Source organism: Trichosurus vulpecula, chromosome 9 (assembly GCF_011100635.1).
Source record: "Trichosurus vulpecula isolate mTriVul1 chromosome 9, mTriVul1.pri, whole genome shotgun sequence".
NCBI lineage: Eukaryota > Metazoa > Chordata > Mammalia > Diprotodontia > Phalangeridae > Trichosurus > Trichosurus vulpecula.
In genome coordinates this window covers 23,404,151-23,431,534 of record NC_050581.1, presented here as the reverse complement: position 1 = coordinate 23,431,534, position 27,384 = coordinate 23,404,151, and the positions used below count along the sequence as shown (strand labels likewise).

General features: G+C 39.1%; 1 pseudogene; it reads right to left on the bottom strand.

The window, feature by feature from the left end:
- Window positions 1–5,056: 5,056 nt before the first annotated feature.
- On the bottom strand, window positions 5,057–5,472 carry LOC118832372 (annotated as a pseudogene).
- Window positions 5,473–27,384: the final 21,912 nt, after the last annotated feature.

Genomic DNA, 27,384 nt, shown 5'->3' with positions numbered 1-27,384 from the left:
TTGGGCATAATTCCAAATTACTCCCCAAAATGGCTGGATCATCTCACACAACTCCACCAGGAATGTAACAATGTTCCAATTTTCCCACATCCTCTCCAGCATTTATCATTTTCCTGTTTTGTTATTTTAGCCAATCTGACAGGAGAGATGTGGTATCTAAGAGTTGTTTTCATTTGCATTTCTCTAATCAGTAATGATTTAGAGCATTTTTTCATATGCCTACAGATAGCTTTAATTTCTTCCTCTGAAAACCGCCTGTTCATATCCTTTGACCATTTCTCAATTGGGGAATGGCTTGTATTCCTATATATTTGGCTTAGTTCCCTGTATATTTTAGAAATGAGACCTTTATCAGAAATAATAGTTGTAAAGGTTTTCTCCCAATTTTCTGTTTCCCTCCTAATTTTTCTTGCATTGGCTTTTTTTGTACAAAAACATTTCCATTTAACATAATCAAAATTATGCATTTTGCATTTTGCAATGCTCTCTATCTCTTGCATCATGAATTCTTTTCTTTTGCATAAATCTGATAAGTAAACTGTTCCTTCTTCTCCCAAATTACTTATAGTATCAGCCTTTACTCCTAAATCATTAACCCATTTTGACTTTATTTTGGTATATGGTGTAAGATATTGGTCTATGCCCAGTTTCTGCCCTACCATTTTCCAATTTTCCCAACAGTTTTTGTGAAATAGTGAATTATTAGCCCAGAAGCTGGCCTCTTTGGGTTTATCAAAGAGTAGATTGCTATAGTTGTTGATTTCACCTACTTGTGTACCTATCCTATTCCACTGATCCACACCCCTGTTTCTTAACCAGTACCAGGTAGTTTTGATGACTGCTGCTCTGTAGTACAGTTTAATATCTGCTATGGCTAGGCCACCTTCTCTAGCATTTCTTTTCATTAATACCCAAGATATTCTAGACCTCTTGTTTTTCCAGATGAATTTTGTTATTATTTTGTCCAGCTCAGTAAAATAATTTTTTGGTAGTTCGATGGATATGGTAGTGAATAGATAGATTAATTTAGGTAAAATTGACATATTTATTATACTAGCTTGGCCTAACCATGAGCAACTGATATTTTTCCATTTATTTAAATCTGACTTTATTCACGTGAAAAGTGTTTGTCTTGGCAAAGAGACTGCCAAATATTTTATAGTGTCTATAGTAACTTTGAATGGAATTTCTCTTTCTATCTCTTGCATTTGGGCTTTGTCAGTAATGTATAGGAATGCTGAGGATTTATGTGGGTTTATTTTATATCCTGCAACTTTGCTAAAGTTGTTTATTATTTCAAGTAGTTTTTTACTTGATTCTCTAAATATTCTCTAAATAAATAAATAAGAATTCTCTAAATAAATTATCATATCATCTGCAAAAAGCAATAATTCAGTTTCTTCTTTTCCTGTTGTAACTCCTTCAATTTATTTTTCTTCTCTTATTACTACAGCTAACGTTTCTAGTACCAAATTGAATAGTAGGGGTGATAATGGACATCCTTGTTTCACCCCTGATCTTATTGGGAATGCATCTAGCTTATCCCCATTACAAATAATGCTTGTTGATGGTTTTAGGTAGATGCTATTTATAATTTTAAGGAAAGTTCCATTTATTCCTATGCTTTCTAGTGTTTTTAATAGGAATGGGGGTTTACTGTGTCAAAGGCTTTTTCTGCATCTATTGAGATGATAATATGGTTTTTGCTAGTTTTGTTGTTGATATGGTCAATTATGCTAATAGTTTTCCTAATATTGAACCAGCCTTGCATTCCAGGAATAAATCCTACGTGGTCATAGTTTATTATTCTCATGATAAGTTGCTGCAATCTTTTTGCTAATATTTTATTTAAGATTTTTGCATCAATATTCATTAGAGAAATTGGTCTATAATTTTCTTTCTCTGTTTTGACTCTATCTGGTTTGGGTATTAGTACCATGTATGTGTCATAAAAAGAATTTGGTAGGACTCTTTCTTCACCTTTTTTGACAAATAGTCTGCAAAGTACTGGAATTAGTTGTTCTTTAAATGTTTGATAGAATTCACATGTAAAACCATCTGGCCTTGTAGATTTTTTCCTAGGGAGTTCTTTGATGGCATGTTCAATTTATTTTTCTGAGATGGGGTTATTTAGAAATTTTACCTCCTTTTCTGTTAACCTGGGCAGTTTATGTTTTTGTAGATATTCATCCATATCTCTAAGGTTGTCCAATTTATGGGCATACCACTGGGAAAAATAATTCCTAATTATTGTTTTGATTTCCTCTCCATTAGAGGTGAACTCACCCTTTTCATTTTTGATACTGGTAATTTGATTTTCTTCTTTCTTTTTTTTAATCAATTTGGCCAAAGGTTTATCAATTTTATTGTTTTTTTATAAAACTAATTCTTTATTTTAGTTATTAATTCAATCGTTTTCTTGGTTTCAATTTTATTAATCTCTCCTTTGATTTTCAGTATTTCTAACTTGGTATTTAATTGGGGATTTTCAGTTTGTACTTTTTCTAGCTTTTTCAGCTGTATGCCCAGATCATTGATCTCCTTTTTCCCTATTTTATTCATGTAAGCATTTAGGGATTTAAAACTTCCCCTAAGAACTGCTTTTGCTGCACCCCATAAGTTTTGGTATGTTGTTTCATTATTGTCATTCTCTTGAATGAAGTTATTAATTGTTTCTCTGATTTGTTCTTTGGCCCACTCATTCTTTAGAATTAGATTACTTACTTTCCAATTAATTTTTAGCTTATTTTTCCATGGTTCTTTGTTACAAATAATTCTTATTGCATCATGATCTGAAAAGTGTGCTTTGACTACTTCTGCCTTTCTGCACTGGATTATGAGGTGTTTATATCCTAGTACATGGTCAATTTTTGAGTATGTGCCATGTACCACAGAGAAGAATGTGTATTCCTTTTTATCCCCATTCAGTTTTATCCAGAGGTCTATCATATCTGCCATTTCTAAACTTCTGTTTACCTCCTTAACTTCTCTCTTATTTATTTTGAGGTTAGATTTATAAAGTTCAGAAAGGGGGAGGTTGAGGTCTCCCAATATTATAGTTTTCCAGTCTATTTCTTCCTGTAACTCCCTTAACCTCTCCTCTAAGAATTTGTATGTCTTACCACTTGGTGCATAAATGTTTAACAATGATATTGCTTCATTTTTGATGGTGCCGTTTAGCAGGATATAATGTACTTCCTTATCTCTTTTAATTAAATCTATCTTTACTTTTGCTTTGTCTGAGATTAGGATTGCTACACCTGCTTTTTTTACTTTAGCTGAGGCACAATATATTTTACTCCAGCCTTTTACCTTTACCCTGTTTGTATCCCCCTGTTTCAAATATGTTTCTTGTAAACAGCATATTGTAGGATTATGGTTTTTAATCCATTCTGCTATCCATTTCTGTTTTATGAGAGAGTTCATCCCATTCACGTTCAGAGTTATGATTTCTATCTGTGTCTTTTCCTCCATCCTGTTTCACCCTGGTTGTGCTTTTGTTTCTCCCTGTTCCCTTCTCCTCCTCAACAAAGTTTTGCTTTTGACTGCTGCCTTCCTCAGTTTACTCTCCCTCTTTATTCCCCTCCCTTATCTTACCATTTCACACTTGCTACTTCTCCCCTCCCTTCTGACCACCCCCCTCCCTTTTTCCCCCCTTCCCCTCCTACTTCCTGTAGGTCAAGTTAGATTTCTAAACTTATCAGGATATGTTATTCCCTTCTTGAGCCAGATCAGAGTACATTAAAGCTCAAATACTGCTTTTCTCCCTCCCTTCTTTCCCTCTGCTATAACATGTTTTTGTGCCTCTTTATTTGGTGTAATTTACCCTTTTCTACTACCTACTTACCTATTCTCTTATAGCCCTCCCTTTAAATCTCTTACTTATGTTTTTTTTTAATCTTTACATCAGTTAATTTATACAGGCATTCACAATCTATGTATATCCCTTTCAATTTTCATAATAGGTGTACCATTCTCAAGACTGACATATATACGTATGTGTATAAAACATACATAAGATGATATAATTCCACATAAAGATGCAAACAACCTCCCATTCCTGGTTAATAAGTTTTGTGGGGGTTTTCCCCCCTGTTTACCTTTTTATCTCTCTCTTGAGTTTTGTCTTTGGAGATCAAATTTTCCATTGAGTTCTGGCCTTTTCATCAGGAAGGTCTGGAATTCCCTTATTTCACTGAATGTCCATCTCCTTACCTGAAAAATTATGCTTAGTTTTGCTGGGTTGGTTGCAGTCCCAGCTCCTTTGCCCTTCGGAATATCATATTCCAATTTCTCCTGTCTTTTGATGTGGAAGCTGAGAGATCCTGTGTGATCCTGACTGTAGTTCCACAATATTAGAATTGCTTCTTTTTGGTTGCTTGCAGTATTTTCTCCTTGAGTTTTTAGTTCTGAAATTTGGCCATAATATTTCTTGGTGTTTTCAGTTTGGGATCTCTTACAGGGGGTGATCGGTGAATTCTTTCAATGACTATTTTTTCCTCTGGTTCTAGGACCTCTGGGCAATTGTCTTTGATAATTTCTTCGAAGATACTGTCAAGGCTCTTTTTTTCATTGTGGATTTCCGGTAGACCAATAACTCTTAAATTGTCTCTCCTGGATCTATTTTCCAGGTCAGTTGTTTTCCCAATAAGATATTTCACATTTTTTTCTATTTTTTCATTCTTTACATTTTGTTTTACTACTTCTTGGTGCCTCATAGATTCATTAGCTTCCATTTGCTGAACTCTAAATTTTAATAAGTTAGTGTTTTCATTTTGCTTTTGAGTATCCTTTTCCAATTGGTTGATTTCACCTCTCAGGGTGTCATTTTCTCTCTCTAGATTCTGAATCTCTGTAGATATTTCGCCAATCTTTTTTTCCATATTTTCTTTTAGCTCCCTAATCTGGTTTTTAAAATCCTCCTTTAGCTCTTCCAGCAGTTTTTTTTGGGCTGGAGACCAGTTCACATTACCTTTTGAGGTATCAGATGTATCTACAGTATCATTGCTCTCTGCTTCCATATTTGTATTTTGATCCTGCCTGTCTGCATAAAAAGAATCTACTGACAAGGGACAGAAGGGAATTTTTCTACTCATTGCAAGGAAATCCTCACTTAAGCTTCAGTGAGCCACAAGCACTTAAAACCCATGAACCTTCAGCTGGTCATCCTTAGCCAGTCCAATCTCGACGAGGAACTGGCATGTGTTCTTGCACTGGTCACCCTGTAGCTTATATTACTTCTCCATATTCTGGATGCTCAATTACAGTACCATTGCAGGCAAATTTCTTCTTAAATGCCTTCACTAGTTTCTTTTTATCGTAATCATCAGCAATCCCCTGGACAGTAGTGAGGGTCGTCCTGCCATTTCTCTGTTGAATTCTTATATGGATATAATCCTCAGTCCCAGCAAGAAGCAGGTCATCACCCTTACTTGCATCAGCAAAGAGGTCGAAAGAGTGGATAGCGGACATATGATACAATTCCTTTTCCTTGGTGGAAACGGCCTGTGGAAGGAAGTAACCATTTGGGGTCCGCTGTTTAACTTGGACTAGTGTAACTCATTCATGTAATAAACTGAAAAGAGCCATAAAAAAAAAGAATCTACTGTCCTCAGTTTTTGTGTGTGTGTGTGTGTGTGTTCTTCTTCATGTTGGTTTGCCTTTTCCTGGCTTCACAACAAATTTCTGCCTTTGGGGCTCAGGGCTCTGTGTCCCAGCTTTCTTGTTCTGGAGATTGTAAGTCTAGAATTATAGCCTTCAGTTTCCTGAGTTGTGGGGGATGGCCTGGCTCCCTGACATCTCACTCCCTATGGGTGCTCTCCAGCACTGTTGCTCTTCAGCAATGGTCTCAGCTGTTTGTTGTTTGAGCTGATGTCTGGCACTTCCCCTGGGGGAGCAAGATTATGTCTAGGCTCCTGGTGTTGACCCCTGCCAGCTCTGCCCCTCTGGGACTAATGAACGTCTACTATTTGGCCACTGAAGTCCCACATCTTTCTCCTGTGTTCTAGTGTTCTTTTTTTTTCCAAGGAATTCTCTGGGTGAGGGGGGGGAGGATTAGAGCCTTTTACCTGGCCATTATGTCTCCTGGAAGTTCAAGAAGCCGTGTTTCATTCCTTCGGGCTGAAAGCCTCAGGAGTTGGTGTTTCACGGCCGGTGGCATTGCACTGCCTCTCATCGCTTCCACAGACTGCAGTCCTGTGTTGGGAGGCCTGGTGATCTCCAACGTTTTTGGGCACCCAGCTTTCTCCCAGCCTGTCTCCCACATGGAGTTCCCAGCCGGCCACTTCTGATTTTATCTGGAGCAGCTCCACACGCTGAGCACTCTCCAAGCCTACAGATTCGTGCCTTCGGCCTTTCAGACTCTCCCGGCTTGGAAATTTGCCCCACGCAGACTGCTCTGTGTTTCTAACTCTCTCAAATCTGCTCAAATTCACTTTTTATAAGAATCTGACAGACCCTGTGAGAGAGCTCCAGTAAGACGCTGTTTTCATGTGGCCATCTTGGCTCCGCCCCACTATAGCATCAGTCTTTATTCCTAAATCATGAAGTCATTTTTTTTTTTACTCTTTAGTTTTCAAGCATTGATTTTCTCAAGAGTTTGCATTACAAATTTTCTCTCCATTTCTACCCTCCCCCCCACACCAAGATGTCATATATTCTGGTTGCCCTTTTCCCCACTCCACCCTCCCTTCTGTTACCCCACTCCCCTCCCATCCCTTTTTCCCTTCCTTTCCTGTATGGCAAGATAAATTTCTACGCACCATTGCTTGTGTATCTTCTTTTCTAGTTACATGCAAAAACTTTTTTTTTGTTTGTTTTTGAACCTCTGCTTTTAAAATTTTGAGTTCCAAATTCTCTCCCCCCTCCCCTCCAACCCACCCTCCCTAAGAAGTCAAGCAATTGAACATACATAGGCATGTATGTTCATGTATGTATAACTCTTCCACAACAGTGACGTTGTGAAAGACTAACTATATTTTGTTCCTTCCTAACCTATCCTCCTTTATTGAATTTTCTCCCTTGGCCCTGTCCCCTTTCGAAAGTGTTTGTTTTTGATTACCTCCACCCATATCTGCCCTCCCTTCTCTCATCACCCTTTTTATCTTATTCCTCCATTTTTCCTGTGGGGTAAGATACCCAAATGAGTATGTATGGTATTCCCTCCTCAGGTCAAATTTGAAGAGAGCAAGATTCATGCATTCCCCCTCACCTGCCTTCTCTTCTCTTCCTACAGAACTGCTTTTTCTTGCCACTTTTATGCGAGATAATTTGCCCCATTCTAACTCTCCCTACCTCCCTCTCTCAATATATTCCTCTCTCATTCCTTAATTTAATTTTATTTCTTTTAGATATCTTCCCTTCATCTTCAACTTACGCTGTGCCCGCTCTCTCCCTCACTATATACACATACATATATACATACATACACACTCACATATATACACACACACACACACATACGTATATACATATTCCCTTCAGCTACCCTAATACTGAGGTTTCATGAATCATACACATGTAGGAATTCCATGTAGGAATGTAAACAAAACAGTTCAACTTTAGTAAGTCCGTTGCAATTTCTTTTTCTTGTTCTTTTTCTTGATTACCTTTTCATGCTTCTCTTCATTCTTGCGTTTGAAAGTCAAATTTTCTATTCAGCTCTGGTCTTTGCACTAAGAAAGCTTGAAAGTCTTCTATTTTATTAAAAATCCATATTTTGCCTTGGAGCATGTTACTTAGTTTTGCTGGGTAGGTGAATCTTGGTTTTAAGCCTAGCTCCATTGACCTCTGGAATATCGTGTTCCAAGCCCTTCGATCTCTTAATGTAGAAGCTGCTAGATCTAGGGATTCTTCTGATTGTGTTCCCACAATACTCAAATTGTTTCTTTATGGCTGCTTGCAGTATTTCTCCTTGATCGGGGAGCTCAGGAATTTGGCAACAATATTCCCAGGAGATCACTTTTTAGGATCTATTTGAGGAGGCGATGGGTGGATTCGTTCAATTTCTATTTTGTCCTGTGGCTCTAGGATATCAGGGCAGTTCTCCTTGATAATTTCTTGAAAGATGATATCTATGCTTTTTTTTTATCATGGCTTTCAGGTAGTCCAATCATATTTAAATTATCTCTCCTGGATCTATTCTCCTGGTCAGTGGTTTTTCCAATGAGATATTTCACATTGTCTTCCATTTTTTCATTCCTTTGGTTCTTTTTTATAATATCTTGATTTCTCATCAAGTCACTAGCTTCCACTTGCTCCAATCTCATTTTTAAGGTAGTATTTTCTTCAGTGGTTTTTTGTACCTCCTTTTCCATTTGGCTAATTCTGCCTTTCAAGGCATTCTTCTCCTCATTGGCTTTTTGGAGCTCTTTTGCCATTGGAGTTGGTCTATTTTTTAAGGTGTTGTTTTCTTCAGTGTATTTTTCAGTATTTTTTTGGTTTTCCTTTAGCAAGTCATTGACTTGTTTTTCATAGTTTTCTCACATCTTTCTCATTTCTTTTCCCAATTTTTCCTCTACTTCTCTAACTTGCTTTTCCAAATCCTTTTTGCGCTCTTCCATGGCCTGGGACCAGTTCATGTTTTTCTGGGAGGCTTTTGATGTAGGGTCTTGCACTTTGTTGACTTCTTTAGGCTGTATATTTTGGTCTTCTTTGTCACCAAAGAAAGAATCCAAAGTCTGAGACTGAATCTGGGTGTGTTTTCGCTGCCTGGCCATATTCCCAACCAGCTAACTTGACCCTTGAGTTTTTCAGCAGGGTATGACTGCTTGTAGACTAAAGAGTTCTATGTTCCACTTTTGGGGGTGATGTGCCAGCTCTGCCACACCAGTATTCCTCCTTCCCCAAGAACCCCCAGTCCAGACTGGGCTTAGATCTTCAGCAGGCTGTGCACTCCTGCTCTGATCCGCCACTTATTTCCTCCCACCAGGTGGGCCTGGGGCCAGAAGCAACAGCAGCTGTAGGTGCCCCACCTCCGCTGTCCTGGGGCAGTGGCCAACTGTAAACTCCTTCCCCTCCTGCAGGTTTCCCACTAACCTTCTCCGCTGTCTTTGGTGTTTGTGGGTTGAGAAGTCTGGTAACTGCTGCAGCTCACTGATTCAATGTGCTAGGGCCCGCTCCACCCGGCTGCTGGTCTGGTTGGTCCTCGCAGCTCATGCTGGGCTCTGCTCTGCTCCTAGCTCCCAGCTCCCAGCTCCTAGTTCCGTGTGGGATAGACCTTACCCAGAGACCATCCAGGCTCTCCTGGGCTGGGTCCCTGCTTCCTTCTGCTGTTTTGTGGGTTCTGCAATTCTAGAATTGGTTCAGAGCCATGTTTTATAGGTTTTTGGAGGGACTCGGCGGGGAGCTCACAATAGTCCCTGCTTTCCAGCCACCATCTTGGCTCCACCCCCCCTTTATTGTTTTTTTCATAAAACTAGCTCTTGGTTTTATTTATTCATTTACTAGTTTTCTAAATTTCAATTTGATTAATCTCTCTTTGATTTGCAGTATTTCTAATATGGTATTTACTTGAGTATTTTCAATTTCTACTTTTTCTAGCTTTTTCAGTTGCATGCCCAATTCATTGATCTCCTTTTTACCTGTGTTATTCATGTAAACATTTAAAGACATTAAATGTTTCCTAAGAACTGCTTTTGCTGCATCCCACAAGTTTTGGTATGTTGTCTCATTATTATCATTCTCTTGAGTGAAGTTATTAATTGTTTATATGATTTGTTTTTTGGCCTACTCATTCTTTTTAAAAAAAAAAATATTTATTTATTTATATAACATATTTAGTTTTCAGCATTGATTTTCACAAGAGTTTGAATTACAGATTTTCTCCCCATTTCTACCCTCCCTCCCACTTCAAGATGGCATATATTCTGGTTGCCCTGTTCCCCAGTCAGCGCTCCCCTCTGTCACCCCACTCCCCTCCCATCCCCTTTTCCCTTCCTTTCTTATAGGGCAAGATAAATTTCTACACCCCATTGTCTGTGTCTCTTATTTTCTAGGCGCATGCAAAAATATTTTTGTTTGTTTTTGAACATCTGATTTTAAAACTTTGAGTTCCAAATTCTCTCCCCTCTTCCCTTCCTACCCACCCTCCCTAAGAAGTCAAGCAATTCAACACAGGCCACATGTGTATCATTATGTATAACCCTTCCACAATACTCATGTTATGAAAGACTAACTATATTTTGCTCCTTCCCAACCCATCCCCCGTTATTGAATTTTCTCCCTTGATCCTGTCCCCTTTCAAAAGTGTTTGTTGGGGTGCAGCCAAGATAGCGGCTGGTAAGCAGGGACTAGAGTGAGCTCAGTACCTGAGTCCCTCCAAAAACCTATAAAAAATGGCTCTGAACCAATTCTAGAATGGCAGAACCCACAGAACAGCAGAGGGAAGCAGGGCTCCAGCCCAGGACAGCCTGGATGGTCTCTGGGTGAGGTCTCTTCCACACGGAGCTGGGAGCTGGGAGCTGGGAACAGAGTGGAGCAGAGCTCAGCCTGAGTGGCGTGGACCATCCAGACCAGAAGCCGGGCGGAGGGGGCCCTAGTGCCCTGAATATGTGAGCTGTGGCAGTTACCAGACCCCTCGACCCACAAACACCAAAGACTGTGGAGAAGGTTAATGGGAAAAGCTGCGGGAGTGGAAGGAGTTCGAGGTTTGGCTTCCAGCCCTGGGGGCAGCGGAGGTGGGGCAGCTACAGCTGTTGTTACTTCCGGCTCCAGGCCCACCTGGTGGGAGGAATTAAGTGGCGGATCAGAGCAGGAGTGCAACAGCCTGCTGAAGATCTAAGCCCAGTCTGGATTGGGGGTTCTTGGGGAAGGAGGAGTGCGGGTCCGACAGAGCTGGCACCTCCCCCCCCAAACGTGGAACATAGAACTCGTTAGTCTACAAGCAGTCATACCCCACTGAAAAACTCAAGGATCAAGTTAGTTGGTTGGAAATATGGCCAGGCAGCGAAAACGCACCCAGATTCAGTTTCAGACTTTGGATTCCTTCTTTGGTGACAAAGAAGACCAAAACATACAGCCTAAAGAAGACAACAAAGTCATAGAGCCTACAACAAAAGCCTCCAAGAAAAACATGAACTGGACCCAGGCCATAGAAGAACTCAAAAAGGATTTGGAAAAGCAAATTAGAGAAGTAGAGGAAAAATTGGGAAGAGAAATGAGAAGGATGCGAGAAAACCATGAAAAACAAGTCAATGACTTGCAAAAGGAGACCCCAAAAAAAATCCAGAAGAAAACTGCTTGTTGCACAGATTTGCTTTCTATACTTATCAGTGTATGTTATTCCCTTCTTTTATGAAATTTGATGAGAATATAGCTTAAATACTACTCTTTCTCTTCCTTTTTACCCTTTATGACAGTATGTTCTTGTCCCTCTTCATGTGATGTAATTTATCCTTTTCTACTACCTCCTTACCTTCTCCCAGAGCCATCCCTTTATATCTCTTAATTATAATTTTTATCATTATATCATTCATTTTATGCTGACCCCCACAGTCTATGTATATCCCTTTCAATGGTCATAATAACTATATTATTCTTAAGACTGATCTATCTATCTGTCTATCTCTATCTCTCTATCTACCTACATGTAAAACATATATGTAAAACAATATAATCCTGTATAAGGATGTAAATATTTTGCCTTATTGTTTAACAAGAGTTTTTCCATCATTTACCTTTTTATGTCTCTCTTGAGTTTTGTATTTGAAGATCAAATTTTCCATTGTGCCTTTTCATCAGGAAGTTACGGAATTCCCTTATTTCACTGAATGTCCATCTTCTTGCCTGAAAGACTATGCTCAATTTTTCTGGGTAGTTGATCATTGGTTGTAGCCTAAGCTCCTTTTTCTTGCAGAATATCATATTCCAGTTTCTCCTGTCATTTAAGGTAGATGCTGAAAGATCCTGTGTGATCCTAACTGTACTTCCATGATATTTGAGTTTCTTTCTAGCTGCTTGCACTATTTTCTCCTTGACCTGGTAGTTCTGGAATTTGGCTGTAATATTTCTTGGAGTTTTTGAATTTGGATCTCTTTAAGGGTGTGATCGGTGGATTTTTTTCAATGACGATCTTACCCTCCGTTTCTAGAACCTTGGGGCAGTTATCCTTAATCATTTCTTGGAAGATACTGTCCAGGCTCTTTATTTCATTGTGACTTTCTGGTAGGCCAATAATTCTTAGATTGTCTCTCCTGTATCCATTTTCCAGGTCAGATGTTTTTTCCAATCAGATACTTCAGGTTTTCTTCTATTTTTTCATTCTTTAGATTTTGTTTGACTGATTCTTTCCCCTACAATTTCCTCCCTCCCTTCTATCTACCGCTTCTCTTTTTCCCCTTTTCCCTCCTACTTCCTGTAAGGTACCACAGATTTCTACATGCAGTTGAGTGTGTATGTTATTCCCTCTTTAAGACAAATTTAATGACAGTAAGGTTGAAACACTGCTGCCATCCTTTCTTTCTTTCCTTCTATTGAAGTAGGTCTTTGAACCATTTCTTGTGATGCAATTTATGCTTTTTTGCTTCCTGTTTTCCTCTTCTCCCAGTATATTCCTTTTCCCCCACCCCCTAATTAATTAACTTGTTATCATCACATCAAAGCCAACTTATACCCACACCCTCTATCTATACATATTCCTTCTAAATATGATAATAAAGATACAGTTGTAAAGACTTACAAGTATCATATTCCCATGTACGGATGTCAGCTGTTTACCTTTGTTGAATAATATGTTGTTGTTGTTGTTGTTTTCTCTGTGCTGTTTGAATTCTCATCCTCCCCTTGGGTCTTATATTTGAAGATCAAATTTTATATTCAGTTCTGGATTTTTCATCAAGAAAATTTGGAAGTTCTCTATGTCATTCAATGTCTTCCTGCTCACCCAAAAGATTATGCTCGATATCACTGAGTAGTTGATCCTTGGTTGTAATCAAGCTCCTTTGCCTTATGGAATATTATATTCCAAGCCCCTGATCTTTTAATGTAAAAGCTGTAAGGTCCTATGTAATCTCAACTGGTTCCAAAATATTTGAATTGTTCTGGCTGCCTGCAGTATTTTCACCTCGACCTGATAATTTTGGAATTTGGCTACAAGATTCTTGGTCACTCTCAATTTGGGATCTCTTCCAGTAGGTGATTGGTGGATTCTTTCAAAGACTAATTTACCCTCTGGTTCTATGGTCTCAGCGCATTTTTTATTTATTATTTCTTGAAAGATGTTTTCCAGGCTCTTTTTTTAAATCATGGCTTTCAGGTAGAACAAACCTGAAATTATCTCTCTTGAATCTATTTCACAGGTCAGTTGGTTTTCCAATGAGTTATTTTATATTTTCTTCTATTTTTTCATTCTTTTGATTTTGTTTGACTGATTCTTGATGTTTCATCAAGCATCCACTTGCCCAATTCTAATTTTCAAATAATTATTTTCTTCAATTAGCTTTTGTAGCTCATTTTCCATTTGGCTGGTTCTACTTTTCTTAGGGAGCTATTTTCTTTATTGGATTTTTTTTCCATTTTGTCAATTGTATTTTTTTAAGGAATTGTTTTCTTCAATTTTTCTTCTACCTCTCTTATTTGACTTTTATAATCCTTCCTGAGTTCTTCTAAGAAGACTTTCTGTGCTAGAAACCAGTTCATATTCCCCTTTGAGGTTTCAGATGTAGGTCTATTGATAATGTTGTCCTCTTCTTAATTTGTTTCTTGATCTTCCCTGTCCCCATACAAATAGTTTATGGTCAGTTTTCGTTTTTGCTTCTTGCTCATCCTGTTTGCCAGTTTCCTGGTTTTTAAAAATGAGCTCTCCTGCTGGAGTTCAGGGGCACTTTCTCAAGCTTCTTGTGCTGGCAGCTAGAGTCCTGTTGAAAGGCTTTGTGTGCTGAGGTCTCAGTTGCTGTCAACTGCAGGCTATTGGGGACTATTAGCTTACCTGGTGCTGTTCTGAGGTCCTGTTGTTGTCTGGCATGTGCTGAGGACGTGTTGGGTTTTTCTGGGTTTCCTCAGGGCTACAATGAAGCATATGAGGTTCTCACTGCTGGAGGAGAGCTGTGTGCCCTGGGTTGCAGTGAAGCACAAGGAGGTCTGGCTGTCAGGTGATGGGTGTCTACCTTGGACTGTGCTAAAGAAAGTGGAGGTCTATTTCTGGAGTATTTTTGTCCACTTTGGGTGCACCAGAACATTGGATATATGGTTCCTTTGGGCTGCCTGCCCACCTGGGGCCACACTGAAGCATGAGGAGCTTTGGCAGCTGGAGGACCCCTGCCCTTTTGGAGTTGTGCCAGCACATATGTTGGTTCTCCAAGGTGGGGTCTCCTGGTTCCCCTGGCTGTGTTAAAGCACATGAAGGGCCCCTGTTATTAGTGTTTGCCTGCTCCCCCACCCTGGGGTTCAGGCACTCTTACTGGTTTGCTGAGGTGTGGCTTGACATAAGCTTTCTAGGATACTTGCTGTCCTGGAACGCACTCCCCTTTTACCCGATCGAAATGGACTCTTCTTGCTGATCTTCCAAGTTTCTGAGACTAAGGGACTGTTCCACCCCATCTTCCCACTTGCTCAGCTGTTCTAGAATTTTTCCTGGGGTGCTATTTTGGGAGGGTTTAAAGGTCAATATTGGAGGGGAACAGTGACTTATGGCTTACTTCACCATCTTGGATCCTGGAAGTTTCACTCAAGTAACTTTTCAAAACATATATTCAGCTTAAGGGAAAGATTTTCATTCATGGCTTCTAGCCATTGAAAAATGTCAAACACTAGGATGTCCAGTTTCATTACTTGTGAGGCAACATCATTGTGCAATTAAACAGTTGAATCATCGGTCACCATTTTAATCAATACAAATATTTATGATATGCCAAATTCTCCTTTTTAATTTTGAATACAATAATCAAGTCTTCTGCTACCCCTTCTCATAGTGATCCTTTTAAATTAGTGTATGTTTCACTAAAACAAAATTTTAAAATAGGTTTCTAGACTATCAGTGAAATACAAGTAAAACAAAAGAGGGAAGGGCAAGAAAAGTCAATAGAAGAAATAAAATATAAATGAGTCATAAAAGAGTCAGGAAGAGATATTATAAGGAATTAAACTGAGACAAGGCACCATATGGTAGTCCCTAAGAAGGGAATCAGAAGGGACATGGTGATAAATACAAGTAGGAATGTTTTTGCTATAGTTGTTATTGCTCATTTGTTTTTGAATTTTGTCTGACTGTTTCTGGCCTTATTTGGGGTTTTCTTGGTAAAGATACTAGAGTGGTTTGCCATTTCCTCGTCTAGGTTATTTTATAGATAAGGAAACTAAGGCTAACAGGGTAAAGTGACTTGTCTAGGATCACACAGCTAGTAAGTGTCTGTGTCCAGATTTGAACACATGAAGATGAGTCTTCTTGATTCCAATCCTATCACTTCATCCACTGTACTACTTAGCTTCCCCTTATAGATCACCTCATTTTTCCCACAATGAAATTGAGACACTGACAGTTTAAAAAAAAACTTGACAAATTTCAGGTTTCTTGAGAGCTTAGATAACTTGCCAAAATTACATATTAAGTCAGTAAGGTGTAGCATCAGAATTTACACACATACCCTCTGACTCCAGATCTAGTGCCATTCCTATTAGATCATGGTTTTTTTCTCAAAATTATATATTTTTTTCTTATGCTCCTCCCAACAACTATCCCCAAATCACATATATGTTTCAGCAATGAGACAGGAACACACTCATGAGACAATGTGGTATTCTTGGAAAACATTACGAGATGGACAGAATTATTTTTGAGGTGCTCTATGCATTCATGCCTAGAGAAACTAGTTGTTCTCTTGAAGTTTACTTGGGTAAAAATATCATATAAAATGTTGCAATATAAATTAACTTGAAACTTTTTTACTGTTTTAGAATGAAAGATTAAGTGTTTTTGATTGAACCTTACTAGGTGCCATGCCCCAGGCCCAAACCCCTATCTACTAGGTGATAAGCCTTTGTGGGCATGAAGCGTAAGGGTCCTAAGAGGAGTTGCTAAGACCAGATCCAATAGGAGGAGCCTGAGCTCTGGTCACTCAGATGACGTTTGATGATGGCTAAAGAGTGTATAAAAAGAGAGAACAGAGGTATTTGCTGGGGGATCTCACTCTTGGAGGTGTGTTGATGTGGAGACTCTAGGGAGCTGTAGTAAAGAGCCCTCCAGCTTGTAAACCTGGATGTTAAGACTTTGTTAAAACCTGGTAACTATGCATTGAGATTTGAATCAGAAAAGGTCTGTCTACTGATGTTTGTAATTTGTTTCTATTTACTCTGAAGTTCAGGATGCTGGCTTTTTCCCCTGAACTAAGTGAATGATATTTGTATGTTCAATTAAACTGACATAGTTAACCCCATAACATTGCTTTCCTTAGTAAAGCAGATCAAAAGAACCTGTGTTGGCAGCTTTCTGTGTGCTGGTTTTTGGCGGGTCTTACACCCTTACAGCAGCTACTAGCAGATTGTTGCAACAAATATAGACAGGAGCAGGTCTTTGAGTAAGCAAAAGAGGTGTTTACTCAAAGAATATAAGTTGAAGGTCAATATGAGGCCTTGGGCAATCAAAAAAATATCTCCCCTCCTAGCCCACAATAAATAATGAAATTTAATATTATGAATTCCTCCATTTTTATTAAGCCTTCGCTGTAATAGCTCTGAAATGGAAATAACCTCGAGAGTTGTGAATATTCATTGTTTATTGATACTTAACCCCATTGATGTGTAATACTCAGCTGGTAATGGGAATTTGATTGTGAATATGGAGTTACAGTTAATTTTAGAACACAGAAACCCATTCAAAGATAACAACCCTAGGTGTGGTTCAACAAAAGATATAAATGGAAGAAGGGCAAGGATACCTAGCAATTGCTTTGGATCATATTGCTACATAGGGGAAATGAATATCAAGCATGCCATAAATTGTTTTATTCTTTTCTTTTATTGGATGGAAGTTTAGATATTTTGAAAGATGTTGTTTGGCTTGTGACTTATTTGAAACCAATAAATCAAGTTATAACGAACTCTATTATACTGGATTGAGTGCCACTCCTGACACTACTGCCTCCTTTTTTACAAGATTGCAAAAGAGAATCAGACACTCCCATAACAGTAGTAGATCCTAGGGATTAGCTGGGTGGAGCTAGAGCTTCCTAGGCTCAGTTTTAAAAGCCACTAGTATTCCTATGTTACTACACTTAAAAAGTGGGGAAGATCTTTCATCAGTTTCCAATTATCTTTTGATTTGCCCTGCTGAAGGTTTTCTTGACAAATTACTAATTCTTATTACTAATTCTGCCTATTCCTTGTCTAGAGGCAAAAGTTTTACACATCAAAAGGGCTGCCATTTTTAAAATCAATTTATTTATTTTTAGTTTTCAACATTCATTTCCACAAGATTTGGTCATGCAAATTATCTCTCCATCTCTTCCCTACTCCTCACACCAAGATAGCGTGATTGTGATTCTGATTACCCTTTCCTCCAGTCTCCCCTCCCTTCTATCACTGTACTACCCCTCTTATCCCCTTCCCCCTTACTTTCTTGTAGGGTAAGATAGACTTCTATACCTCATTGCCAGTATATCTTATTTCCCAGTTTCATGTGGAAACAATTTTTGACATTTGTTTAAAAACTTGCACTTCCAGGTTCTCTCCCTTCTTCCCTCCCCAACACACTCATTGAGAAGGCAAGCAATTCAATGTAGATTATACATGTGTAATTATGCAAAACATTTCCATAATACTCATATTGGGAAAAATATATATTTCCCTCCATTCAATCTGATCTCTGTAACACTAACGCAATAATAACAATGTAGATGATAACTGTCAAAATGCCTATGTAGTTCTGTATGGTAAAGTATATAAGATTCTCCACATAGGAGGTAGAAGAAGTAAACCATTTATTCAGACACGAGAGAACCATATCCCACAAGTCATTTACCCATTCTATCACGGCAGTAAAACATTCCACACACAATATCACAACCTGGAGCCTCGCCATCCCAAAACCTCTCTGACCCCCTGCTGGGGTTTTCCCCAAAACAAACCTACAATACAGCTAAGTCAACCTGTTCAGTTCTAACCATCATGAAGGTGGCCATTAACAGCCATAACTCTTGCTCTCTCTCTCTCTCTCTCTCTCTCTCCTTGTCCTGCGACATAACTTCTTTTTCCTGTAAGGAAGCTTCTCCCACCACATGTGTCTTAGGTGTCCTGTGACATAAACAGGTCACATGGCCTATTAATAGGTGGGGAAGATCCTCAAATCTAAATTGCTACTTGGTTCAGCCCCAAGATCTTTTGCATCTATTACATAGGGCAATGGGAATTCTGGGATAACTGGTGTCAACAGAACTTTACACAACAATATAACAGGGATAAAACAAGATAAGCATATTTAACAATGTCATTCCTGCCTTGAACAAATGGGGCTGGAAATCTTGGGGTAAGGGGTAAAAGTTTTCTCCTCCAAAGCTTCTTCCTGCTGAAATTGGATATAGAGCTGTCCCTGCCCCAAGAGATAAAGAGTCCTATTTGAGAGGTCAGTTCTTTAGCCAACTGGCATCTGGAATTCAGTTCATGCCAAGTCCAGGGATGACACTTCACAGTCATGGACAGGTCCAGAGGTGACATCCAAACACATCAGAGGGTGACATTTGGTTTAAGCAATCAGGCATCTGCAGGTGGATGGTACTAAGCCTGCAGGAAACAAATCTCACAAACAAATTTAATAGATAAAAAATCCAAAAACAAAGAGACTATAATAGCCTCATTCATGATAGAATACATGAGTCAAGGGTACAATTTCATAACTATTTTCCCCTGGGTAGACTACTGTTACAGTGTTGTCTTTCCCATGTGTTAAAACTTCTGCCATTTTTGGAACATTGTCTGGCTTCTTTTTTACCCATATTTTAGCTCCTAATTTTACCCTATCAGTAAAACTAAATGCTTCCTTTCCTCTGAGAGTTACTTTGAAAGGAGGGTCAGTTTTCATCAGGGGTATTGTTTCACAAGGAATAATAGTCAATTGAATTATTCTATCATTTTACACAACTGTATAGGTTCTTCACCTAAATTCTGGAGTGTCACAATAATTTCTACTTGATAACTATAATCTGTCACTCCAACCAATACATGTATTCCTTGAGCTGCTAAGCCTGGTTTAGGTAATATCTGTCCAAAATGATTCTTAGGGATTGTCATCTTCCAGTAGAGATTTTTCCTATCCCTTTTGCATCCAACCAAAAGTTGTCTAAACAATGTAAATCATGTCCTGCCAAACGAGGTATTCCTGGATATGGTGGTGGGACAACTTCCTTCACAGTCCAATATTCAATATTTTGGATCTTATGTGTTTGCTGTTTTCTAATTTGCAGATTCGGGGTCATCTTTCTGGTTAGAAACCTTCTTAATGGTCTATTATTCAAGTTACATAAAACAGTAAACAAATTATCCTTCCAATGTTGATAGAAATTGTTAGAACTTAACTTTCTCAACTGTTCTTTCAACAATCCATTTATTCTTTCTATCAACCCAAATACTTGTAGATAATTGTGTTGGTAAGCCAAAATGGGCTCTTTAGCACTTAGTTCAAAAAGTGCCCTTGAAGAGTTTGGCTTTTGTTCCCTTTGATTAATTCATTGAGCCTTACTAGGTGCTAAGCCCCAGGCCCAAACCCCTATTAGGTGTAAAACCTTAGTGGGTGTGGATTGGCAACGAAGGTGGGGCCCAAGGTGGGGCTGACTCTTGGGAGGGCCTAGTTTACATGTCTGGGAGAACAGAGGCTTTTAGACCACGTGGGTTTAAGTCCATCTTTTTGTGACCATTCTAGGTCACGTGGGTGAGTCTCATGTGTGACTCATGCCTGACGCTGAAAAAGATATAAAAACCAGGGGTTGGCTGTCTCTTCTTTGGAGCTCTTTGCCGCAGCAGTGGTGGCTCGTGTGATTCTGGGCCAGCCCTTGTTCTGAGCTCCCAGGCTGAACCTAGATGTTGGTAACTATGAATTGTATTGGGTCTGTCTGTTGATATTTGTAATTTTATGGTATTTTGTTTTGAAGTTCAGGGTGCTGGCTTTTTCCCCTGAACTAAGTGAATGATATTTGTATTCTGAATTAAAGTAAGCTTGCCAACCCCTTAACCTTGCTTTCCTTAGTTAAGCAGATCAAAAAAACCTGTGCCATTGGCAGCTTTCTGGGTGCTGGCTGTGAGTGGATCTTACACCCCCACAGAAGCAGCTAGCCGGATTGTTAAAACAATAATATGGCATATGTTATACCCATGCTATAATATTCAATACACAATATCTCTTCATCTCATTATCTTTGAAACGCTACCCATTGTCACTTTGAACCTGCATTTGCGTTCCATAATATACATTTATAATATCTACAATTTTATAAGTGTTTTTTTCTGGGTTGTATTTGTATAAAGAGGAGCCACTAGTACACTTGAATAGGTGTGAACACAAATGTGCATTTGTATCCTTTATCTTGGGGTAGTGGTCCAATATAATCTATCTGCCACATCTGGGATGGAAAATTTCCCTTGCTATTTCTAGAGTTACTACCCAAGGAGCAGTTCATTCCTTTTCCAATTGACATAGATGACTCTACTCTGTTACTTGCTTTAACAATGAATAAGAGATACTGATACCTCGACCTTGTGCCCACCAGCACGTGGCCTGGACTGCTAAATGGCCAGTCATTTGGTGGACCCATCCTGCTAGTACTGTGTCATCAGCTGATGTTGGAATAGGGATATTATGCTCAGTAACAATCATTGCTGTTTGATCAGCATGTGCATTTTACTCACGTTCTGGCATAGTGAAAGCCATGTCAGCATTTAAATGAAAAACTGACAAATTTGTAACAAAGGCATGTCCCATATATCTTCCCAGAGTTCTTTCTCCTGAAATTGTTTACATGAATTTTGGTTTTTCCACATTGGCATCCATGTTGCTAACCCATTAGTTACTGCCCACAAATCAGTGGGTATGTGACACTATCCTCCTTTCTCTGTTTTAATAGCTTGATGAACTGCAGTAAGTTCAGCATATTGACTACTTCTACCTATCCTAGTACTTTCCAAAGTGCTCTTAGTACTTGGGTTATAGGCTACTGCTTTCCAATGCCTTTTGTGGCCCAAATATTTTGCTGTCCCATCAGTAAAACATGCACATTTCCCTGTTCTTCAGTCAGTCCATCATATCCATCATTGCATTTTACCAAAGATTGTATCAACTGTTACTTTGGTTTAGAGGGTTTGTCTCTGCCATCGATGTCAAAGCTTGTGATAGATTCGTGTAGAGCAGAAACTCCACTTCTTCCTATTTTCTATCTATTCTGAATTAACAATTTCCATTTAATTATGCTAGCCTCTTGCTCATGTGCAATTCTGTGAGATGATGGGATACTCATTACCCAAGTCATAATCTTGATTCCAGGCATTAATATCACTTCATAGCCCAGAGTGAGTTGTTTAGTCTCTACCAAAGCCCAATATGGAGGTAACAACTCCTTTTCAAAAGGTGTATATTGTAATCCAGATGAAGGTAGTTTCCTTGACCAAAACTCTAAGGGTCCATTTTGGTTTCATTGTTTCTGCCATAAACTACAATTCACGTGTTCATCCTGTACAGTCACTTGTAATTCCACTGGTCCACTTTGCATAGGTCATAAATCCAGAGGCAATTGTATAGCAGCTTTAGGTTCTTCAAAACCTTTACTCTGTTCATGTCCCTAACCAAATTCATACTTTTTCCTCATAACTTTATATAAGGGTTTCAAAATTTCTCCAAGATGTGGGATGTGATGACTCCAGTATCCAAACAATTCTATGAACTTTTGTGCTTCCTTTTTATTGGTGGGGATAGGAAAATCTTGAATCTTTTGTGTAACTTGTGGGAGAATTTCTTATAGTCCTTTACTCCATTCTATACCCAGAAACTTTATGATTTGATTTCATCCTTGAATCTTTGCAGGGTTGATTTCCCATCCTTTGTTTTCATATGCTCAATTAGAAGTATCAAATTCATCTTCACTTCTTTTACATTTTCTCCCTGAATCAAAATATCATCTATGTAGTGGGTAAGTTGTACACAGGGCAATTTCAATTCATCTAAATGTTCAGCCACAATCCATTGATGAATAGTTGGGATATGCAGATATTCTTGTGGTAATAGGGTAAAAGTATATTGTTGGCCCTGCAACATGAAAGCAAATTGATCCCATTGCTTAGAGTCTATTGGGATTATAAAGAAAGGATTGGCCAAATCAATAACTGCATACCAAGTCCCATCATGTTTCTGTATCTTTTCTGTTAAGATAACAGTATCTGGGACAGCAACACACAAGGGTGGAGTCACTTTATTCAATTGTCTATAATCCACTGTCATTCTCCAGTTGCGTCTGACTTTCGTACTGGCCATACATGATTATTGCATCGAATGGTTGTAGGGACTAACACTCCTGCTTCAACATATTCCTTTATAGAATTGGCAATTTCATCTTGCCCACCTGGCACATGATACAGCTTAAAAGAAATTATTTTAGAAATTTCAAGTAAAGTGATTGGGTTCATCTTTACTTTTCCCACCAAAATTGTATTAATTACTGTCTTTTTACTCAAAATTGATAACTCCCCCCCAGGCAAATCCGGTCATGTCTTTCAATATATCTATTCCAGTGATGTATTCAGGAATGGGTACAATGACCGTGGTATATTCTTTCTTGGGCAATTGTCCAATTTTCATCATTGATTTGACTTGATTGGCTGATATTTCAGCCCCTCCTAGTCCTGTGATGGTAATAGGAGTTCCATGCTTAAGTTTGTTAGGATTTCCAAAAATCAAGCTGGCCTCTGCCCCAGTGTCTATCAATGTCCTATTTACAGTATTTGATTCATTCTTCATGTACACAGTCAGATTAATATGTGGTCTTCAATCCCATCTGTGTGTTTCTTTAATCTGAACTGAGGCTCGGCCTATTTTCTAGTCTCTTTGAAGGTGTGATTCGCTTCTGTACAAGGGTTCAAGATCTGTAAGATTTGTAGGGGCAGTTCTTACTTCTCTACTCTGTTTACTATTAAGCTCCTTATCTCAGTACATTTTGTATAGCTCATCAGTTGAAGTACCATCTATTCTTCTAAAACCTACTCCTGCTTTCAATAGAACAGTAAACATTTCTCTCCTTGTCATTCTATTCTGACATTGAATATGTCAAGTATGGACCCTTCTTTCCTAAGAAAATTTATTTCCCCAATCTCCTAAGTCACTTAACTGTGACATCTTTTCCAGCACCTCTGAAAGAAGTTTCTCTACTTCTGCAATCAGCAAAGTCAGAATCACATGTTTATAAGTAGATGGGTGTGCTTTCTTAATGATCAAATTCCTATGAGAGACTCCCAAGGGAGTTTCATAATAAACTTCAGCATTCTCTAACATAATAGCAATCTTCATTACTTCGTCCTTTAACTTTCTAATGCAGTCCCTAATTGAACACCAGGGTCTATCTGCAGTAGGCCACATAATATCAGTAGGATATACCTCTTTATAATCTATTGCAGCCAAAGCCAACAAATTGGTTATTTGGTTAGTTCTCTGTGCATGATAATCCCTAAAAGCTTGCTGTATGAAAGAATTCTGACTAATACTTATGAATCCCATGCAATACACAGAATCTACAGACACTTCTGTGGCCCCTTCATCACTGATTCTCACCAGACAAGATAACAATTCTCCCATTCTCTGGGTGAACCTACTCAAGATATCTGTGATTTCCTGCTGTGTAAAATCTTCCAAAACCTTCCTGAACTGAGTAGTATGATCTTGTGTGCCCTTTCTCCTTCACTGTATAGGGTGCATTTTTGTTTGAGAGTGTAACAATGTCTCACTCTCTCTGTGAGAAGTACCATGCGAAAAAGTATCACCTTGTACCTGACATTCTGACATTGTATCCTCTTCTCTAGTTCTCTTCCACTGTTACCACGGTAACCAGACTGACTGCTAGATTTGACCTGGCCTGAACTGAAGTGCACTCTTGACCTCCTTGGGTCCCTCTGCCTTCCAGCTGAATTCACAACAAGGCTGGTAGCTTCCTGCTCTTCTACCACCTGAGGTTCTCCATTTTGCTGTGGTATAGGAGATGCACTTTGACGTGAATTATAAGACCTTTCAGGAACTGTCTGGTTCCTTTTTCATAATAGTCTGTCTCAACTTTCACATATAATACAATAAGCTGTAAGCAAAATCCAGCCTCGTCTAGAGATCGCTCTTGGGATCCCCATTCCTGGCTCAACAGTAACCTCTCTGAGACATCACTCCAAATCTGTACATCCTCCACGCTGTACCTTCTTCTTCCAGTCCACAAGGAGACCAGTGCCTTTAGACCATTCCCTTCATAGGGAGGAATAATTTACATCCTCCCATCCTGAGACAACCATTTCTTCTCCTAAAGTCTTTCTACCTCTAAACAGATATCTTATACCTTGAGATCCCACCCTTGACACCAAATGTAAGAGTAAGGCAGTAACAACAATATAGATGATAGTTGTCAAAATGCCTATGTAGTTCTGTATTGCAAAGCATGTAAGACTCTCCACATAGAAGGCAGAAGAAGTAAACCATTTATTCAGACACCAGAATATCCCACAAGCCATTTATCTGGTCTACCACAGCAGTAAAACATTCCACACACAATATCACAACCTGGAGCCTCGCCATCCCCAAACCTCTCAGACCCCCTGCTGGGGTCTTCCCCAAAACAAACTCACAGTACAGCTAAGTCAGCTGTTCAGTTCTAACCATCACAAGGGCAGCCATTAGAAGGCATAACGGCTCTCTCTCTTTCTCTCTCTCTCTCTCTCTCATCATTTTCTCTGACATGACCTCCTTTTCATGTCACAAAGTTCCTCCCACCACATATGTCTTAGGCTTTCTGTGACATAAGCAGGTCGCATGGCCTATTAATGTGTGGGAAAGATCTTCACATTTAAATTGCTACTATAATTTCTCACCCATTTATTCTGTGTTCTCCTTTGGCCCTGTCTCTTTACAAAAGGGTTTGCTGGGGGTGGTGAAAAGATGGTGGAGTAAACACAGTTACTTAGCAGAGCTCTCTTACAAATTCTGTCAGATACCTCTAAAAAGTGAATCTGAGCACATTTGAGAGAGGTAGAATCCATTAGGAGACTGAGTGTGGCAGATTTTCAGCCAAGGGTAGGCTGCAGAGTTGAAGGGACAGATCTGTGGGCTAGGTGAATGCTGGGGTGTGGAACCAAACCATACCAGAGTGGGAGCAGGAGCAGACCCAGGGCTGAATTGTTGGCTGTGATGGTGATCCCCAGCCTTCTCAACCCAGGACCTGAGTCAGTGGGATTTAGGTGAGACAGAAGCACAGATCCTATGTCTGTAGGCCTTCAGTGCACAGTCTAAAGGTTTAAAACTCACCTTCTTGAACTTCTTGGAGCCATGATGCCTGAGTAAAATGTATGTGCTCCCATGCTTCCCTTCCTCACCTTGAATGACACAGAGAATACTGTCCTGAGAAAAACCCTGGAACAGAAGAGCCAGAAATGAAGGTTCACAGTCTGCTAGCTCAGGAGGCTGGGGAGGTATTTCCCTCTTCTGGTGGAAGAAGAAGACCAGGGAAGGAAGGAATATGTCCCAGCAGACCCCACTTCAACAGAGCAGTGAGAGTTTCTGAGCCCCAGTTGTGTGGAGCCTAAAATCACCAACACCAGGACCCCAGGCATCCCTTGGCACAGACAGGAGAATTGGTAGACACCATGGCAGACAACAGGAGAGACCACCTGTGATATAGTGCTGCCATAGGGGAAGAGGAAACTTCCACCAGCCAGACTACTCGTCCCACACACCTTATAGGTGAGCTTCAGTGTAACCCCAGGAAGACTTAGAAAGACTTCACCTGTACCCGGCCTTGGCATACACCAGCCAGCTCTATTTCAGCACCAGGTGAGCAGAGGCATTATATAGCCTCTAGCTAACAAAATCAGAGGACACAACGCACAATGCCCGTAACCAGACCCCCTGTTTCCAGCACAAAAAGTTTGGGACAGAGCCCCATGTGCCCCAGAAACAGAGATCCACTTAAAGAGCCTAGAAAAAGGCAACCACCATGAAGAAGCAATACAGAAAAAAAAAAACAAAACAAAGATTATTGATTCTTACTATGGAGAAAGGGAGGATCAAAACACCAATTCAGAAGAGGACAGCATTGACACTATAACCATATATGAAACCTCAAAATGGAACATGAACTGGTCTCAAGCCCAAAAAACATTCCTGGAAGAGTGTAAGGAGGATTTTAAAGCCAAATTAGAGAGGTAAAAGAAAAAAATGGAAAATTCACTGATGAGAACAAATCTTTAAAAAGTAAAATTTATGAAATGGTTAAGGAAGTACAGAACTTAATTGAAGAAAATGACTCCTGGAAGAGTAAAATTGGACAAATGGAAAAGGAGATTCAGAAGCTAAATGAAGAAAACAATTCATTCAAAATTAGAATTGGGCCAAGTAAAAGCTAATGACTCTATGAGGCAACAAGAATCAGTCAAACAAAATCTGAAGAATTAAAAACTAGAAGAAAATGTAAAATATCACGTTGGAAAAACAACTGACCTGGAAAATAGATCCAGGAGAGATAATTTTAGAATTATTGGTCTACCAGAAAGCCATGATGAAAAAAAAAGAGCTTGGAAAGTATCTTCCAAGATATCATCAAAAAAAAAAAAAAAAACTACCCCAAGGTCCTAGAACCAGAGGACAAAAGACTCATCAAAAAAATCCAACAAAAAAAGTTAGGAGTAGCAATCCTAATCTCAGACAAAGCAAAAGCAAAGATAGGCCTGATTAAAAGAGATAAGGAAAGAAACTATATCCTGCTAAAAAGAACCATAGACAATGAAGTAATATCATTATTTGACATGTATGTACCAAGTGGTATAGCATCCTAATTCTTAGAGAAGTTAAGGGAGTTACAGGAAGAAATAGAGAGCAACACTATATTATTGTGGGACCTCAACCTTCCCCTCTGTAACTTGATAAATCTAACCTGAAAATAAACAAGAAAGAAGTTAAGGAGGTGAATAGAATTTTACAAAAGGTAGAAACAGAGACCTCTAGAGAAAACTGAATGGATATAGAAAGGAATATTCTCAGTGGTACATGGCACATACAGAAACATTGACTACATACAATCCAATGCAGAAAGGCAAAAATAGTCCATGCATCTTTTTCAGATCATGATGCGACAAAAATCATTCCCATGGAAAGATAGACTAAAAGACTAATTGGAAATGAAATAATCTAATCCTAAAGAAGAGTGGGTCAAACAACAAATCATAGAAACAATT